This window comes from Cavia porcellus, unplaced genomic scaffold, assembly GCF_034190915.1.
Source record: "Cavia porcellus strain 051 isolate PalLab524CR breed Dunkin Hartley unplaced genomic scaffold, mCavPor4.1 scaffold_4, whole genome shotgun sequence".
NCBI classification, from domain to species: Eukaryota; Metazoa; Chordata; class Mammalia; order Rodentia; family Caviidae; genus Cavia; species Cavia porcellus.
Window position 1 is genome coordinate 78,064,862 of NW_026947487.1, and position 19,994 is coordinate 78,084,855.

Consider the following 19,994-nt stretch of genomic DNA (forward strand, 5'->3'; position numbering starts at 1 on the left):
CTTGAAGTCTTCCACTTGTAAATTCCTCCTTATTTTTCTGTCAATATTAAAACATCAGTATTAGTACAGGGTAAGTGGTGAGTGGAGCAGAAGAGTTTAGATGAATGTGTGAAGATAGAGCAGCCCAAGTTGTGCAAGTGGTGACGGTGAGCAGCATGGGGCCCTGCGTTCTTTAGGAGAATTACGTCCAGTGACAGTTCCCTGGAGGGAAATAGTTGTTCCTTTGGAAACAGAGAGAACCAGGGCTGATGACAAGGTAGAACTGCCTTTTTGGTCCCAGGAGCTAAGAAGGATTTAAGCATTTTGTAAATCACTGCTTCTTCAAGTGACTTGCTATTGGCTAAGACTGCTTACTAAACATTAAAGCAGAATCAGTGTGTCCTCCTGTATGTTACTTTGTCTCTCATTGCATGTAGCACTTTAAACATGTTTCTGTGAATACTCATGGTGCAGTTTATCATTATTGTCCTTCACATCCCACATTATCATTCAAAACAACAGTGCAAAAGGGGTTAAGAAGAAATAGTTTTCTGTGTTTTTTCTGGTTTAGATCACTCTTCAAATGTGTATGCCTGTTTTTTGTCTGTTACCTATGGATTAGAAAATCAGCGTCTTGCTTCACTAAAACTATAGCATGAATTAGAAGAAATTTATCTACTGACAGAGTAAGAGTGTTCTTGTTTTTCAGATTGTGGAACTGTTAATGTTAGTATGATATTTAACCATTTTTAGGTTTGGTTACGTATGATGGTAGTTTCAAAGCGCTTTCTGTACTACATATTTAAAAGCAAAATAACATTAATGTTGCTGCAGTGCTATCTCCTAGCACAGTTTCTGTTAGGGCTGCTGTGCTGAGTCCAGCTTATTCTAAGATGAGACCAATCTGATCAAAGTAGCAGGTGGAAAAGGTCTGTTTGTAAAAATCTCTTCAAGTGAAGCCAGTAATTGTACAGCATTGTTTTTGTTGAATGTAATATACAATTTTTAAATGATGCAAAATGATTCAAAATAGAATTTATTAACTCATAAATTCTTTGACGCTAGTATGATTCATATTTAAATGTATTTTAACATTTAAGACTCATTTTATATTAATCAAACTTTCTTGTATTTTTCAAGCAGAGTCCTCAAGTTCTTTAGTAGGTTTGGATTCTAATTTTTGGCAATATTTGTTTTGAAAATGCAACTGTGATTGACCTAATTGGGTATTCCTCAAGTAAAGAACCTGACAGACATCAATAGATTTTTCTTTGCTACTTTCTTTGGATAATATGTCATGGGCAAGATAATGATTTCAGTTCTTTATTCACTATCTTTTATCTTTGCTTTATATATCATATAAACATATCTTGCTCTTTCTTATGTTTTTATTGGTTTCACTTTATTCCTTCTAGTGATTTATTTCTGAAGTACTGTGTTGGAACTTTGGGCAGAAAACACTGCAAATAAATTAAAATAATAAATAGAAACTAAATAGAAATAGAAATAAATAGAAAGAATGTTTTCCCTTCAAACAGGAGGAAAAAAAGTAGATGATTATGGTATTGTATAATAATATCCAATATGGGTCTTACATTGATTTAGTGTTTTAAACCTTGAAATGCCTTGTCAGTCCTGATACTGGTTATTTATTAGATTTGTAAATAAAATTTTTATGCAGTCATATTATAAAAATGAATGTAGGGCTTCTTGTATTACTTGTCAAGTACCTATTAAAACAAGGAGAGTGAAGTTAGATTGAAATGCTGTTTTCCCCTTCCTCGTGACCCTCATTCCCCCACTTTTGCTTCCATTCCATCTACCATGTCACTGTTATAGAGACAGTCTCCTGCATGATGGGACACAGCTTTTCTGCAAAAACACTCTACTCCAAGTCTTCTGTTCCTCCTTCTTGCTACTGGAAGTTTTTGATCTAGCTACTGCTTGTACTTTGTGTTTATCTTCTGCCATTCCTTTTCAAATGTTACCTGTATCCCTCTTCTCAACCTGAAATTATGTTCCTTTTTCCTTCATTTCTTGTTTTAGCAGTATTGAACATTTCGTCATTTTATATTTCCACGCCATGTTGATTTTTTCTGGACTTGTGATTCCCCTTTTTTTTATGTCAGTACCAGGAATTAAAGTCCTCAGGCTGAGCTTCATTTCCTGCCCCCTCTGACTGTTTTATGTTTTTATTTTGAGATAAGATCCAGCTAGGCTATGCTGGAACTTGCCAGCCTCCTGTCTCAGCCTCCCGGTATGCTGGAGTACTGTGATGAGCTCTCACGTCTGCTTCTCTCTGCATCCTGAAAGCCCTTTTGCTAACCTTGCCTTTGAGGTTCAGTGGAGGCCTCCGTCCCCAGTACCTTGCATTGTCTGCTCAGCTCTGATGCCTTCCATAAGCATTTCTCCTGGGGCTTTGTAAATTTTTATATTATAATTATCTGTGCTGGGTTTTCCACATAAGACTGGACATTATTTGTAGCCAAGATTTTAAATTTTTTCTTTTATGTTCCCCAAAGACCTAGAATATAAAAAGTTTTCCAGAATTTCAACGAAACCGAAATTTACTAATGTACTTTAAAAGATAGCTTAGGTTATTATTATTTGCAGAAGACCCCAAAAACTCCACTAAAAAACTGCTGAATTTAATAAGCAAATTCAGTAGTGTAACTGGATACAAAGTCAACACTCAGAAATCATTAGCTTTCCTTTACAGGAATAACAAATTGAGAAAGAGAAATTAGGGAAACAATACCTTTCACAATAGCATCCAAAAAAAAAAATACCTAGGAATCAGTCTAATAAAGAAAATAAAAGTCCTCTACATTGAAAATTACATTACTCTGAAAAAGGTGATTGAAGATATCAGAAAATGGGAATACATCCTTTGCTTTTGGGTAGGAAGACCTATGTAGTGAAAATAGCTATACTTCCAAAACTGCTATGCAGATTTAATGTAACTTTAATCAAAATTCCAATAGCATATCTCACAGAATTAGAGAAAACACTCCTAAAATTCATCTCAAACCAGAAGGGACCTAGAATAGCAAAGGCAATTCTAGACAACAAAGGCAACACAGGGCATCACAATCCTTGTCTTGAAATTTTACCATAAAGCTACGGTGATATGATTTTTTTCCCTAAAAAAAAAAAAAAAAGACCTGAAGATTGATGAAAAACATTAAAAGATGTAGAAAGAACTCCGGACATACTCAGCCACCTTATCTTTGACAAAGGTGCCAAACATATTCATTGGAAGAAAGACAATCTGTTTAACAAAATTGTGCTGAAAAACCTGGCAGTATACCAGCCAAAGATTGCAATTGGATCCATATCTTTCACTACACACTAAACTAAGTTCAGAATGAATAAAAAATCTAAATATTAAAACAAACATTAAATGTAGAAGATAGAATAGGTAAACTTCTTGAAGATATTGGCCTAGGCAAAGACTTTATGAATAAAACCCTGATTGCACAGGGACTGTCACAAAGAATCAACAACTTGGGACCTCATTAAAAAAGTTTTTGCACAGCAAGAGAAACCACCAACAGAATGAAGAGATAATCAACAATGTTGGAAAAAAATGTTTCATAGTTTTTTTCTCAAAGGATATATAAAGGTTTAAAAAAATCATACCTCCCAAATTTAAAGACCCAGTGCAAAAATGGGCATCTGTGATTACTACACACTTCTCAGATGAAGAAATAGAAACATCAAAATAAAAATATTCAACATCACTGGTCATTCAAGAGATAAGATTAAAATAACACTGAGATTCCGTCTCACCCCATAAAGAATAGCTGTCAAGAAATCAACCAATAACAAAGGCCAGAGTAGCTATGGGGTAAAAGAATTTTCCTCTGCTATTGATGTGAGTTTGTGGAAATCAGTGTGGAGTTCCTCAAAAAACTAAGACTGGTGGTCCCATTTGACCCAGCATTCCTCTACGGGGTATCTTCCCGGGAGCATTAAAAACATTATACCACAGCAATATATGTGCAACCATGTTTATAGCAGCATAATCTGTAATACCTAGATTTTAGAAACAACTCAAATGTCCATCAACCAAAGAATGCATAAAAAAAAAAGATGTGGTCTTTTTGTGCAATGGAGTGCTATTCAACCACAAAGAAGAATAAACTCACGGCTTTTGTAGGTAAATGGATACAACTAGAGACCATACTAATAAGTGAAATAAATCAGATTCACATGAAAACATCATATTGTCTCCTTAGTGTAAGTACCAGGAAGAATTAATATAATATATAGTTAATATAGTTATACTATTAGTTTCTCTAGTTCATTGAAAAGAAAGGTTTGTGCTAATATTGTTTAGTAAAAGGTGAAAAATGTATACAATCTGAAGAGAAACCAGAGTATATTATTGTTTAGAGAATTAAGTGTTGATATCTTGTATTCTTGAGTAACTAAAGATAAAAAAAATCAATGTATTAACCATTGTTACCCTCCTATTATCTTGTTTTGAAATTTTTATTTTTTTCTGTTTAAAAGAAACAAAAACAACTTAGGTTAGGTTGATGGAAGTTATTGAAGTAGATAGAACAGGCTTGAGACAGAGTCTTAACAGGGCATCCTAGGTTGGCCTTAAACTCTCAGTAATGTTTTTGCCTCCCCAGTGTGTACCAGCATGCCTGGCAGTGGTGCTTTTTAAAAGAATTATTTTGTTTCTCTTACTAGCCTCAGTCACAAGAGTGTGTGTTTATGTGTGTGCATCGGTCCAATTAGGTATTTGTTGAACAAAAAGTGTAACAGTATATTGGTTAGCAAATGCAAATTTGGAATGGATATCCACATAGTATCGTTTCCTTGATTATTTGATGGAAATGTCAGTGTATTCAGCTAGTTGCTGCTGTCTTGTGGTCCTCCTCTCTGATAAACTAAATGATGCCCCAGCATATGAAGCAGTGTCACATCTTCTGAAAGGCAAAAAAAGCATTATGTGAGAATCCATCTGCAAGATTCCTGGAGGCTGAGAATGAGGTGCTCTGTGTTACTGATAAAAGGATACCTCTAAATTTTATTTGCTGTTAAAGAGATAGGGGTTTAAGGAGATAAAAGGAATTCAGGGCTTAAATTTTCCCAAATCTGAAAGGTGGTACTCCATTCCAGTCAAAAGAAGAATTTGCTTCTCAAAATAGAAATGTTGAAAGAAAAGGAAGTCAGTGTTTAAAAAAGTAGTTGAGAAACAGCAGCTGTTTCTTTCAGCTCTTACACTCATTAAAACTAAAATTTGTTTAATCTTTATATTTTATTTATCTGTCATACATAAAGTGCTTTACATAAGGAAACTTTGTATACCAGAGGCATATGTAAAATTTCACACAAAATTTAGAGGAATTTAAAAATTTTCTTGTTTTGATTATCTTTACTTCTTAACGTAATCTACCAGCACTTTCCATTACCATGTAAGTCTTATAAACCTCTTCCAGACATTGAATATGACTCTTGTTTGTTTAACCTTGAGTTGTATCTGTCTCAGGAATGAAAATAAGACTGGTATTTTCAAAGAAAAACTTGGCAACATTTTAATTGCTTGGAATGGTCCATAATTTAATTTGAAATTTATTTTCACATGTGTTTTGCCCATATAACTACCCAGAGGTAGGTAAAATTGATATGGAGAAGGTTCCTTACCAAAAAGTTCAAGCTATAAATTTTATAGCCATTACTGGCATATCAAGTATTACATGTGTTACAAGACTAGGAAAGTGGAGTTTTCTTTGATCGTGGATGGAGAAACGTACATAGTTTCTGTTAGCCAGTGAGGACAGAAATCCAAGCTTGCTTCCATATTAAAAGATTATAGTAAAAACAAACATAGGCTAAAACGCAACTCTACCATCGAGAAAAGGTCAAAGAACTTTTGTGGTTGGAATGAGGCATAAAGGATTTCAACAAAACAATAAAGTCTTATTCTTAGCATCTTACCTTGCCAATCAAAATTTTTTTAGAACTATGCTTGCCATAGATTTTGAGAATAGAAGTTAATTATGAAAATGGAACTTTACAGTCCTTCTTCTACTCGTCATGTTATAGCTAGGTAACTTTGGCACCAGTGGGTAATGTGACTTGCTGAATACCAGCTTATGCTTTAGATTTTAGAAAAGAAACACATCATCCTAAGGCCAGTGTTTTACTAATATAGCTTCTCTTATTTGTTTGCAATTGCTTTGTTTTTATTCTGCATGTTGCACTTAAAGCTTATTTTGTTATATCTCTGTATTTTGCTTGATTTCTTAATTCCTGGAAGTGAAAGGTACTAGTTATTGACCTTAAGTGAGATGGAGTATTTTTTTGTTTAAAAATACTTTAAACATTTCTTTTCTAATGGTAAATACCCATGTGGTTCTCCTGATTTTTGCTGTTTCGTTTGGTAAAACAGCCCCTGATATGGTCTCATAACCTTTCTCCTTTCTGCAAACGCTGCAAGATGTTAGTCAGCTCTCCATTGGTGTGACAAAGTGCCTGGGCTGAAGACCCTCAAGACCAAAAATTGATTTTGTTGTTGATTTCTGTCCTTGGCTGACTGGTTCCACAGCTGTGTTCCTGAGCATGCTAGAAGGGTGTGGTGCGGCAAAGCTGCCCACCCTCTGTCAGCTGGAAGCAGAGTTTCAGGGAGGAGCCAGACTGGAAGGGGACAGGGCCAGATTCAGTCCTCAAGATCACCTCCCATCCAGACCCCTCCTCCTGTTTCCACCACTTCCAAACAATGCTGTCAAATTTTGGTCTTATTCCTGATGAGGTTATAGTGCTGACATCCAACATGTCCTGAAGCCAGCAAGCATCCCAGTCTTTCTGGGGGACATTTTAAGCCTAAATTGTAACAGCAAATAATAAGGAAAAACAACATAAAAATAATTTTAAAGGGCTGGGGATTTAGCTCAGCGGCATAAGCACCTGCCTTGCATGCAGGCAGTCCTGAGTTCAATCCCTGGTACTGATAAAAGAAAAAAAAAAGCCAAAAAGATTTTAAAAACCTATAAAACATGTTTTATGCTCTGAATGCATCTGAAGCTTTCTATTAAAGCATGTATTGTTACGTTTGTTTTATAACTTTGCTTTGAATATGGTTATTTATTGTAATTGACAAAAAGAAAAAACCTTGAAAAAACAAAACTCAGAGTCAAGACGTGGTTTTCCATTTTATACTGACTTGCGTTTAGGATCTTTTAAAAATGTAAATAAAGAGATAGAGATGGATAAAACAAGCTGATTTTGAATACAAATTCTTATAGTAAGTCTTTGCTCTTTTATTCCTGTTTCTACCACTCCAAAGGCATTCAGGCTCTCTAGCCCCTTTCACACTTACTAATTTTACGGTACTTGAGATGTTTTTGTGCAAAGAGTTGAAGGTTCATCTCAACCTCAGTCTTCCATTTCTGTACTGACTGCCCTGTGACCTCTTCTCCTGTGTAAACACCAAAGTGACTGTCGTTCAGCATCTTCCAGCCCGTGAAGGTTCTGAGTACCCCACAGCGAAATTTGGATGAGACCAATATCTTGCACTTTGGATATGCATTACCCATGTTTTTAAATTCTTACATTTCAAGAGACTTATAATTTTTAAATGTTTACTAATGATAAAAGAAAGTGGTATTTTATTTTTATTTAGCTAATAGTGACCTTGAACCCAAGTGGATTATTAGTTATTACAAATTTTATTATCTATCATTAATCTATGTATATGCTTAATTTTTCTCTTGGAACTGTATTTCTCTCTTTGATTCATAGTAGTTCTTCTTTATTATATGGAAGTGTCTTTATTCTTTACTGAGTGCTCTACCCTGCATCACATTAACTAGAATTTAATTCTTTAAAAACAACTAATTTCTTAAGCTTTTGATTATTCTTTGATCTTGTATGTTTTGAAAAATGGGTGCATTCTGAAATATCTTTATTTTTAAATCTAATTAATATTTCCCCCCCTCTCCTTTGAAAGTTAGAAAGCTGTTTTATATCCAGGGGAAAACTTATTCATTGTCATTGTTTATTAATAGTATGATTCACAAAGACTTTGTAAAGCAAGTACTTAATTTTTGAATAATTCATCCCCTTTTCCACACATTTTGTGGATTCATCTTGTTATCCCATGGTACAGATTTAAGTTTATTCCCTTAATTTTTATTTCCTTTAAAATTTTATCAGTTTGGGGTAAAATTCCATGTTTCTTGTTAAATGAGGTTTCAGTATTGGGACAGATTAGGGTGTTGTTGCATTTAACTTGGCATGTCTCTCAAAATTATTTCCAACAAGCAGCTGTGCATGTTCTTTATGTTAAAACAAAATCTAATAAGAATATCATGTGATTCTCTTTTATAAGAAAAGCAAAGTACAAAACAATAGCAAAATAGAATATTACAGAAAGGACGGAAATAGATCTTTCTTTAAGGTGAGGAAAAGAGAGAAGAGGAAAGGGAGGTAAAAAAAGGGATTGGGATGTGTTGTGTACATACACCAGCTTTTCACAGGAAGTGTAAACTTGATATACTACAAACATTGATGTACAGAACAGTACAATCTGTGTGAGAACTTGTGCTTTAATAATACCCACTATTAATGAAGGGTTTGTGTACATATATGGATTTATTCTATTAATCTTTATATTACTTCTTTGGGTGACTTCTCTTTTCAGAATAAAAGAAAATTGAAACCCCCCCAAATGAAAATTAACTTGATCAACCTCTCATTGCTAATAAGTAGTAAGATCATGCTATAAATGCAAGCTTGCCAAAGTCTATCTTTCAAGATAGCATTGCAAAGGGGTTGGGGATTTAGCTCAGTGGCATAAGTGCCTGCCTTGCAAGCATGCAGTGATGAGTTTGACCCCCGGTACCGATTAAAAAAAAAGTATTGCAAATAGAAGTTGTATCTTTTGTTATAAGTAGCAAGAATAGTGGTGAGTCACCATGGGTCAGATATCAAATATCTCCCCAGTTTGTATTTCTGCAAGATTGAGCTCAGGGACAGTGGTTTTCCAAGTGTAGAAGAAAGCTAACAAAATCAGTGATACATGGAGCTTCTTGTCTTTTGGGTTTAGCACTGGATTCTCAAAATGGAAGGAAATAGCCCTGTCCTTGAAATCATTTTGGAAGCAGCTAAAAATTTCTTTTAAGTTTCTCAGATTTTAGTACTCCTTGTTATTGATTTCACCATTTTGTCCCATTGTGGGCCAACTGGACCTTCAGTCCATCCTTCTCACCTGCCTGCTGAGGACATGAGTGAAGCTGGGCAGGCAGCTCAGCTCAGCAGGGCTCAGCAGGGCTCACCGTTCTGCCTGGGAATCTGTTTCTGGATCATGACTTACACGCAAGGCAGAAATGCACTTGTCTAACTGGAAGACTTTGCTGTCATCTCTATTTTAAGCTACTTAGTTAAGAGACTCAAGTTTATTACTGTGGTATCAATCTCTGGGATTGGAAAAGGAAAAGCTATTTTGGTATCACTAGAACTCAGGATTTATATACTAATTGCTTATCCGAAATGATGTGAAAAAAGATAGCATAATCTGGTATAAATGGACCACTTCATAAACAATGCTTATGTGTTTGTCAATGGGAGTTCCTGAGATGAGTTTTTGAAAAAAAATCATTTGTAATACTAATTTTTGGTTATGCATTTGACTGCCACAATATAATTTGTCCTGTTTTCCTCCTTAACACTACCAAACAGTTTTGTTTAAAGATAATGCAGGACATTTTCTCTTTGGGTACTCTTTTTTTTTTTTTTTTTTTTGAGTACTGGGCATCAAACTCGTAACCTTGTGCTTGCCAGGCAGGCACTTAAGCCACTGAGCTAAATTCCTGGCCCTGGGCACTCTATTTTTATACACAGCTATGCCTTTACAAGCTTTTGTTTCTTTGATTATTTTTTGGTACAGGGAGTCAAACTCAGGACTTGCACTTGCCAGGCAGGCACTTGTGCCGCTCAGCTATATTGCCAACCTTGCCAGTTTTTAAAGTACATTTTATTAAGGTTTTGATATTGCCCATGAATGTTTAAAATTATATCTTTTAGTTAATAAAGCAAGTTGTTCTTGTAAAAACTGGAATATTATGCTTCAATACACATATTAATTAACATCTTAAAGTTCTAGTAGGTTATTCATTTTATTCCTCCTTTTTTAAAATCGTGTTTAGCTTCTTGCTTTCATATCAAAATTATTACTGTTCTGTGTATCCTTGATACATAATATATGTTAGAGCTTCTGTAAATACTTGCTTTTACTGTATGTGGAATTTATTTCATTTTAAAGTCTCTCTTCACTTCTCTTCATACCAATTTTAACTTCATCAGTAAATAAATGTATGATTGTTCCCAGCACTAGTTTTGCTTACTAACATTGATATCTGTGTCTGTTTTCTTGTCTGAAGCTTGTTGGCACAGCAAACTGGACAATAATAGGCAAAGAGAACGTGGTGACCTGGGACACACTGTTCTGAAGGAATTCACAGCTCCTTCAAAATGTAATTTTTGTTATGTTTTAAATGTACAGTGCATATGTTCTTTTGAGTTTTTCATTATCCACATGAAATGCTTTTCAATTCTTACTGGTAGAAATAGACTTGTATAGAGTGACATTTTGTCTTGTGCTATTTGTTTGTCTCAGGTAGATTTATATAGCTTGCAGAGTAAGTTTAATGTGTATCTGAAGAAATTATGCACTCTTTAACTCAGGAACCTGGACTTGTGATTAGTCTAAAGCTGTTTATGTGCTGCCTGTGTTTCCTAGGAATGAAATGGTCTGTCTATGTTACCAGGATTCTGCTTGGTAACTTTATTCCTTTTCTACTTCATCTTCTTCCTCTGGTTTGCTCTTTTTCATTCCCTGACGTTTCTTCTTGTGCATGAGTGTGTGCTGCCCTGTGGTCACTTCCTGTCACATTGGGGATTTTTAGCTTCTGTCTCTCTCTTATCTCTGTCTTCCATCTGTGACCCACTCAGAAAACTGTTCTGCTGGGTAGTTTGAAGAAAACCTGTCCAATTTTAGCAGGAACAGAGAATGCCACATAAAAACCCTTATAAAATGTTTAAGAACAATTAGTGTCTTTCACAGTTTCTCGAAAGTCACCTAATTTGTCACCTTACAATTAATGATAACTTGGGCAACATTATGTCCTGAGTGTGTGTGTGTGTGTGTGTGTGTGTGTGTGTGTGTGTGTGTAAATGTAGTTTTATTTAACCCTTTAAGTGATTTCTCATTCATAAGTGAGAAAATAGGAATTTGGGAAGGTTAACTAACAATGCTTAGGATCATACAGCTTTGAAAGCACAGGAAGTAGAATTGGAATCCAGGTCTTTGAGTCTAACAACTTTACAGTATAGTGTATAAGTTTCTTATCAAATAGGTGATTTCACTTTTTTACTGCTACATGTTTAAAAGTTTGAGCAGCAGCACAGCAGTGCAGAGAAGGCTTGCAGAGGTAGCAAGTCTGACAGAGAGCAGCAAATCCACTTGCTGCAAGAAAGACAGGCTTTGCTGATTATTTATCAACATAAGAAATAAATCTTCTACTTTTGTGGTTCTCATTCCATTCCATACTTTCCACCTTTGCAATTCTAGCAGGGTTTCTTTACACACACAAACAAAAACCTTAGGAAAGCTGTTCTTCTGCGTAAATCCATGCCATGCTGTTGAATGTTTTTGAGGCAGGTGAGAGCTTTGTCTGTAACCCAGATATTTCAGTTTCCACAGGAGTCTGTCTTTTTCATTAGTTATATCACATTACGATCACGCATTTTCAGATCACATCTTTACAAAAAATGTTTTTTTGTTATTTGTAAATGAAGTTTTTTGTTTGTAGTTTAACTTTTAAGCTTTGTGTTGCTCTGCTTTTCAGGAACTTTATTAGACATTATATGGGGCAGGAAATGACATTCAAAACAAATAATTCGTATTTTTAGTCTAGTTCAAAACTTACTTTTAAGGACTTTGGAAGAAATAAGAAAATTATAGATAGAAGTAAAGAAGATACAATTTAAGGCTATTATGAAATTTTACAAGTTGTGAAATTTTTACCTTCTAAAATAATTTTCATGGGCAGCGTTCCCTCCACCTTGACCCTCACACACTTCGATGCATGTGTACACACTGTTGGATGGCAGAGTTAATCTTGAGGGGGCAGGAAGACCCTGGAGGAAAGCCCAAGTGTTTCCACCTTTCCCAGTTTGTTCTTAAATGTGTTTTGCTTAATGAGAATATAGGAAAATATAAAGAAATGAACATGTAATTACATGCTAATCTGTGACAGGTTCTAGTAGAAAAAGTGAGTAGCAGGTGCAAGGCATTTAAGAAAACAAATTACAAGTGTTATATCATACTGAGAAAAATTTAAAAGTTTAATCTAGTAGTTTCTGAAAACTTCGAAAAGATTGTAACATGATAATATGGTAGAACACCTCTATTGGGCTTATGGAATGATGTGGGAGTTTAATTTGAGAATTAGACTGAATTATCACATAAAATTCTTAATCAGTGTATAAGGTAGCGGTAGTATTTTCCTAAAGATTTTTATGAACTGTGGTGGTATGTTAGTAAAAGAGTTTAGGAGGACAGGCCAATTCAGATAAGCTACTGGATATCTCACACTGGATATCTCACACTACTTGGGTTAAAATGATGCTAGCATGCCTATGTGAAGTTATATAAACTGTAAAATGTCATGCAGATTTGAATGGAGTGAACTTAACATCTTGGTGACCCCATCACTCCCTGCCTCTGCATCTCTACTCACGGGCTGTTGGCTTCAGCTCTGATGCCCACAGGAGGGATGTCCCCACCAATGGCCCAGTGCCTGGAGTCTATGATGCGCCACATGCCCGGCATTTATTATCCATGGGAAGAAGAAAGCTGAGCCCTGCTCACCTCATCCTAGAAACAGAAGCGACTGCTGTTCTGTTCAGAAGAGGACTTAACTGTGAAACGAAGTGATGTAAGATATTTAGAAATTGATACTTACATTATTTTGATTTTAGATAAAGGGTTTCTTCAACAAGACATAAATAGAGCAAACCATGAAGAAAAAGATAAGCTAAATAACATTAAAATGAAAAAAACTGTGCTCATCAAAGGATGATAAAAAGGAGTGAGAAAGGCCAAAACTGATGATTATTAATAGAGTATGTTAAAGACCCTATAAATCAATAAGAAAAAATAATAAAAATAGTTTCATATAGAGTAAACTCAAATGGTCAGGAAGCATGAAAATTTCATGGTTCTCATTATTAATTAAAGAACTATAAATTAAAACTAGAGTGACATGGTTTGCTATTTTGTTTTTAGCACAGTGGTAAAAATACCACAGTAAACCAATAGCAAATATTGGTGCTGATGTAAAGGCTTCCTGTACTGCTCATGGTAAAACTGACTTGATAAATAAAAATTGAAGATATAAGTGTACCCTTTGCTTCAGCAATTCCATCTTTAAGTGTATATCCTATAGAAATTTTAATCCTATGCCTCAGAAAACAGGTGTGGGGTTTTCTTTAATGTTTAGAGGTTCTATACATAGTAGCATGTGATTCTGGAAACAACCCAATTGAAAACAAGATGTACAATGTTTTTGAACAGTGAAATTAGCATGATGATGAAAGTGAGTCAACCCTACCTACTTTGATTAATCTGTATAAATCTCCAGAAAAAAATGTTAAATTAAAAAAGCAAATCACAAAAAATACACATAGCATGAGTCTGGACATACAGACTTTGCTTAAAAACAAACCTGTCTAATATATTTTAATAGAATTTTATGGATATGATCAAACTATAAAGAAAATCAAGGTAATGATTCAGACTGTGTACCTTCAGTCATAGGGAAGGAGTTAATTCACAGAAGTGCCAGAGAGCTTGAGTGCTACATCGATGGATGATTGTGAAAAATACCATTCTTCATTATTACACATATAGTATGGTTTTGTACTATACGTAAATGTGTAAATAAGAAAATAGTTCAATACTTAACAGTATATATTCATAGTTTAGAATGTCCTAAAAATTGGAGGATGGATTTTTTCTTTCTTTTTTATTTAAATTATATATATATATATATATATATATATATATATATATATATATATATGGGAGGATTAAGATGAAAGAAGACATAACAACACAACAGCACAGAACAGTTTAAGCAACATAGTGTTTCAACACAGGATAACTCGACATAACAGTAGTTACCATACTGTCTCTTTCCTTGAAATATTTGAACATACCTTCGTATACTATAGTATCAAACATAAGACAGTATAAAGCCATTCAAAAGGCTAAAAGTATTACAGGGTATTTAAAATCAACTAACAGAAAATCAACGACATTTTCTATATTATCTCCTTGTCTAAAAATTTTTGCTTATACTATCACATATAATAAAATCCAATAAGATACAACATGATAAAACCAATGGAAACAGAACAAAACCTTGATGGAGCTTCAAAACAAACTGATATTAAATCAGCACTAGCTATTTTTACTGTTTATACCATCACAGACAAATCAAACACCCCAGAATAAAACCATTCCAATGAATGAATGAAAATACTATAAGACTTCAAAAAATATAATGGGGAATCCTGATTACCATGTACTTTTACGTGTTCTTACCATTTCCTACACTAGGGAAACTATTCAGTATTTATACATGTGAGTTTGATTTATTTCACTTACAAGTATGGTCTCAAGCTGCGCCCATTTAATTATACATATCTCAATGTGATCATTCTTTATAGCTGAGTAGTATTCCATTGTATAAAAATACTACAACTTTTTTATCCATTTTTCAGTTGATGGACACTTAGGTTGTTTCCAAGATCTGGCTATTACAAATTGTGCTGCTATGAATGAGACTTCCAATCAAAGCTTTCTGAGAAATCTACAAACTCACCTCCACAATGGTTGCACCAGTCTACACTCCCACCAACAGTGCAAGAGAGTTCCTTTTTCCTCACAGCCTCTCCAGCATTTGTTGTTGGTAGTTTTCTTGATCCTGGACATTCTTTCAGGAGAGAGAAGTAATCTCAGTGTGGTTTTAATTTGCATTTCTCTAATGAGTAACGATGATGAACATTTTTTCATGTCTTTATTTGCCATTTGTATTTCTTCATCTGAGAGTTGTGTATTCATCTCAGATGCTCATTTTTGAATTGGATCTTTGAATTTCGGGGGTCTGATTTTTTAAATTCTTTATATGTTGTAGACAGAAGTCCTTTGCCTGAGGGACAGTTCACTAAGATTTTTTTCCCAGGTTGTGGGTTTTCTTTTCACTATGCTGGATATTTCTTTTGACATGCAGAAACTTTGTAATAAGATGTGATCCCAGTTATTGATTCTGGGAAGTATTTCCTGTGTGATTTGATTCCTGTTCATGAATTCTCTACCTACTCCTATGTTTTCAAGATTTTTACCCAATTTGTCTTCCAATAGATTTAGTGTTTCTGTTTTAATATTTAGATCTTTGATCCATTTAGATTTTATTTTAGTACATTGTGATAGGCATGGGTCTAGTTTTAGTTTTTGGCATATGGAGAGCCAGTTTTTCCAATATCATTCATTAAAGAGACTGTCGTTCTTCCAGTGAACGTGTTTGGCCTCTTTATCAAAAATAAGGTGGTTGAGTGTATTTGTAGTTGTGGTTTTATCTTCTAATCTGTTCCACTGATTTGGCTCTGTTTTGATTCCAGTGCCATGTTGATTTTACTACAGTTGCTTTGCAGTATAACTTCAAGTCAGGGATTGTGATGCCTCCTGCCTTACTTTTGCTGCTTGGAACTGTCTTTGCTATTCTAGGTCTCTTCTGGTTTCAGATGAATTTTAGGAGTGATTTCTCTAGATCTATGAGATGTGTTGATGGTATTTTTATTGGGATTGCATTGAATCTGTATAATAGTTTTGAGAGAATGGCAATTTTCACAATATTTATTTTTCCTATCCATAAACAAGGGATGTCTTTCCATTTTCTGAGATCCTGTTCAATTTCCTTTTTCAGTATATTATAATTTTCTCTATATAGATCTTTCACTTCTTTCATGAGAATAATTCCTAAATATTCCATTTTTTAGTTGCTAGTATGAAGGGTATGGCTTCTCTTATTTCTCTCTCTCTGTGATTTTGTTGTTAGTGTATAGAAATGCTATTGATTTTTGTGTATTGATTTAGTATCCAGCTACATTGCTGAATTTATTTATTATATCTAGAAGTCTTTCAACGGAGTTTAGGGGGTCTTCTATGTAGAGTATCATGTCATCCACAGATAATGGTAATTTAACTTCTTTTTTTTCCTATCTTTACCCCTTTTATTTCTCTCTCTTGTCTTATTGCTCTGGCTAGTATTTCCAGTACTGTTTTAAATAGGAGTGGTGATAAGGGACATCCTTGTCTTGTGCATTGAGAAGGTTATACACCATGACCAAGTGGGATTCATCCCAGGCATGCAGGGATGGTTTAACATATGTAAATCAATAAATGTAATCCTCCATATCAATAAAGCCAAAATTAAGAATCACATGATCATCTCATAGATGCAGAAAAAGCTTTTGATAAGGTTCAAAACTCAAATGATAAGAACCTTACAGAAAATTGGACTACATAGTCTCTACCTCAATATAATAAAGATCATCTATGACAAACCAAAGCCAGTATCATACTAAATGGCCAAAAATTGAAGGCCTTTACTTTAAAATCAGGCACAAGATGGATTTTTTTCATCCTGCAAAAATAACTTAGTAAAGTTTCACTTAATATTTATCAGAATATCTTCTCTTCTTATATAGATGCTTACAAGTTTCAATATTTGCAGTTTATACCTAAGATGTTCCTTTTGCCAGCTGTCTCTATCCAGTGGGTGTTTTTTAAAAAGTTCTTCTACATTGATTTCATAGCTTGTTACGACTTTCTGCTTGTAATAGTGTGGTGGCCTTTACTTATTAGTATGTGATTTCTTTTTTTTTTTTGTTTTGTTTTTTTAAAATTTTATTTAAGGAGAAAAGAAAAAAAAAAGAAAAAGGGTACAGGTTATACAGATTTACAGAAAAAAAAATGAACAGTAGGAAATCACTAGTTAATGGATTACATATTGTCATCTTAGAAATAACTGTTCAAGTCACAAAATTAAAGCTTGTAAAGTGGACATTCCAACAATGATACTGCAAACAGTTCTGTTCAATGATCCAATAAAACTCTGTGATATCATTTTCTATCTTATACACTTAAATATACATGCAGTTATATAGTTTAGAGCACTTCCTTTTCCTCTCTTTTGTACAATGACTATTACACATTTTGGGTTTCATTGCTCCCACGGTTCTTATTACTTTTTTGGAAGAGAGTAAAACCAAATGTGACATAACCGAACAGAATCGGTCAAGTCAAAAGGGTGTACATAATAGATAATATAAAAACATAATACAAGGTGATCAACAATGGTTACCATAATGCCTCCCACTATCTCTAATAGAATTGCCTGTATCATTGGTTATAATACAATTGAACAAAACAGTAAAGAACAAAACTGACAAAACCAAAACATTGGAGACATTGTAGGTCTTCAAAAGTAGATAAAAGTCAATGAGAATGGGCGTTATAATGAATCTCATTATCTTCACAGCTGATGCCTAAACTTTCGAACCTGATACTATCCAGCTAAATACAATAGGGGAACATCAGTCAAAAACAAGATGGTGAGAGTAATATAGGGCTTCAAATCGAGATAATGGAAAGTCAAAGTGTTCTATAATATATCCTGCTATTTTTTTCCTTTAATTAAATGGATAAAAATAAAAAAGTAAATAATGGAGTGGAGATTGAGAAAAAAGAGGGCATAACAGCGAAACAGCGCAGATCAAAACATAACGATTTAAGCAGAATAGTGTTTCACCACCAGATAATCCCGACCCAAAAGTAGTTACCATATTGTCTCTTTCCTTGAAATCCTTGAGTACATTAAGAATCGTTGTAGCATTAAGTATATCAAAACAATGTAAAACCATTTAAGAGAATGACAGCATTACAGAGTATTTAGAATCGACTAACAGAAAATGAACAATGGTTTCTATATAATCTCCTTGTCTTTAAAAGGTTTTTGCTTATACTATCGTACATAACAAAATCCAATAAGATACAACCTGTTTAGACCATTGGAGACAGAAGAACAAAAGCTAGATGAGACTTCAAAACAAGATGATACTAAATCAGTATTACCTATTAAGATGTCATTTTCTCCAAAATAGCTGTTCCTATCATCCAATCTTCTCTGCCTCATTTCTGTTGAGCTCTTTTTCTGTCAGTAGCTGTCAGTTTGTCTTTTTCATTTTGTTCTCTGCTCCATTTGTTGTGGCCTCCCCGCAACTATTTCTGGATTCTTTGTATTTTTCTTTTTTTAGAATATCCTGCAGTACTCTCTGTAGAGTTGAATTGGTGGTCGCAAACTCCCCCAGTTCCTCTTTATCCTGGAAGCACCTTGTTTTTCCATCAATTTCCAGGGACAGTTGTGCAGGATATCTCAATCTTGGCTGGAGATTATTATCTTTCAAAGCTTGAATTATTTCCCCCCACGCTCTTCGTGATTTGACGGTTTGTGCAGAGAAATCTGCTGTAATTCTGATGGGTGTTCCCTTGTAAGTGGTCTGTTTCTTGTCTCTGACAGCTTTTAATATTCTGTTCTTGTATTGAATTTCTGGAATTTTTATTATTATATGCCTGGGTGTTGCTCTGTTTGGGTTGTAGGTAGCTGGGGTCCTGTATGCCTCATACATCTGAGTATCTTTACCTTTTGCTAAATTAGGAAAATTCTCCTGGATTATTTCTGTGAGTAGCTTTTGTAGTTCACTTGTTTGTGTCCCTACTTCTTCTTTTATGTTCTTAATCCTTAAGTTATGGATCCTCTTATCATCTTCCTGTCTTTGTATTATTGCTGTTTGTTTCTTTGTTATTTTTAAGAAGTTTTTCATTTCATTCTCCCATATTACGAGTCTGCCCTCCAGTTCAGATAGTCTGTCCTTAGTTTCTTTCAAGCTGTTATGCCAGTCTTGGATAGACTTCTTAATTTCTTGATAGTCCCTTTGAACCTGCTTCATGTACTCTATGCTTTCTCTGTTTTCTCCATCAAACAATTCTCCCCTCTTTTTCTGTTCTTCCATTCCACCATCTGTTTTATCTTGGGTGGTGCTTAGCATTTCTCTAACTATTCTGCATACTTCTAGCTTCAGGTCATTGATAACTTCATTCCTGAATTGGTCTATGAGGCTCTCTATATGGTGCTTTATGTCTATTGGTGCGGTGTCCGCTATTGCCTGTTTCTCAGAATTGGGGGCCGAGGAGCCTTTCTTGTTGCTGCCTCTTCCCATATTCTCTGATCCTTATATATGCAAGCTTATATAGGAGACCCAGCTTCTCTCCCTGTCAGCCACAGCCTGATCAAATTGCGCCGGTTAGGTGTTCCCGCTCACCGCAACGCACCAGGGAGTTATGGACCAGGCAGCCTACGCAGGGGTCGCCCCTCCTGGCCACCATCAGGCTCTGGGATCTGGGTTGGGCCAGCCTACCGGGTCCGCCAGCAGCGTCACGCAGGCCAGGCACTTTTCACCAATCCCGCCCGAGAGGGGGATGTGTGGCTGGAGTCGCCACCGTGCTCTGCTCCCGCAGGACTGCCCGGGCCCAGAAAGTCCTCCGCTGGAGTCAAACTGTGGTAGAGTGTCAGTTTCTCTCATTCACCTCACCACAAGTCAGTGCACACCTCCCTGCCTGTCCGGTTTTCGACTCCGTTCGCAGACTCCCGTTCTCAGAGCTTCCGCGCATCTCTCTCCTTGCTGAGCTGCTGTAGAGGCAGTCGCCATGCAGCGGGAAACCCAAATCGCGGCTTCCAATGGCGCGGGGTCCAGCCTCCACACCGAGGCTTTTCTGTTCCTGTTTTAGCACCAGGACTGCATTCCAAGTTGGTCTCTCTCAGCCCAGTTCGTTCCTGAGTCAGCAGAGCATATCTCCAACTGCTTATGTCTCC

At 35.3% G+C, this 19,994-nt stretch overlaps 1 protein-coding gene across 22 annotated transcripts in view; it reads left to right on the forward strand.

The window, feature by feature from the left end:
• Bmpr1b (bone morphogenetic protein receptor type 1B) overlaps positions 1 to 19,994 on the forward strand; it is a 420,914-nt gene that overhangs the window by 262,630 nt on the left and 138,290 nt on the right. The window lies entirely within an intron of this gene.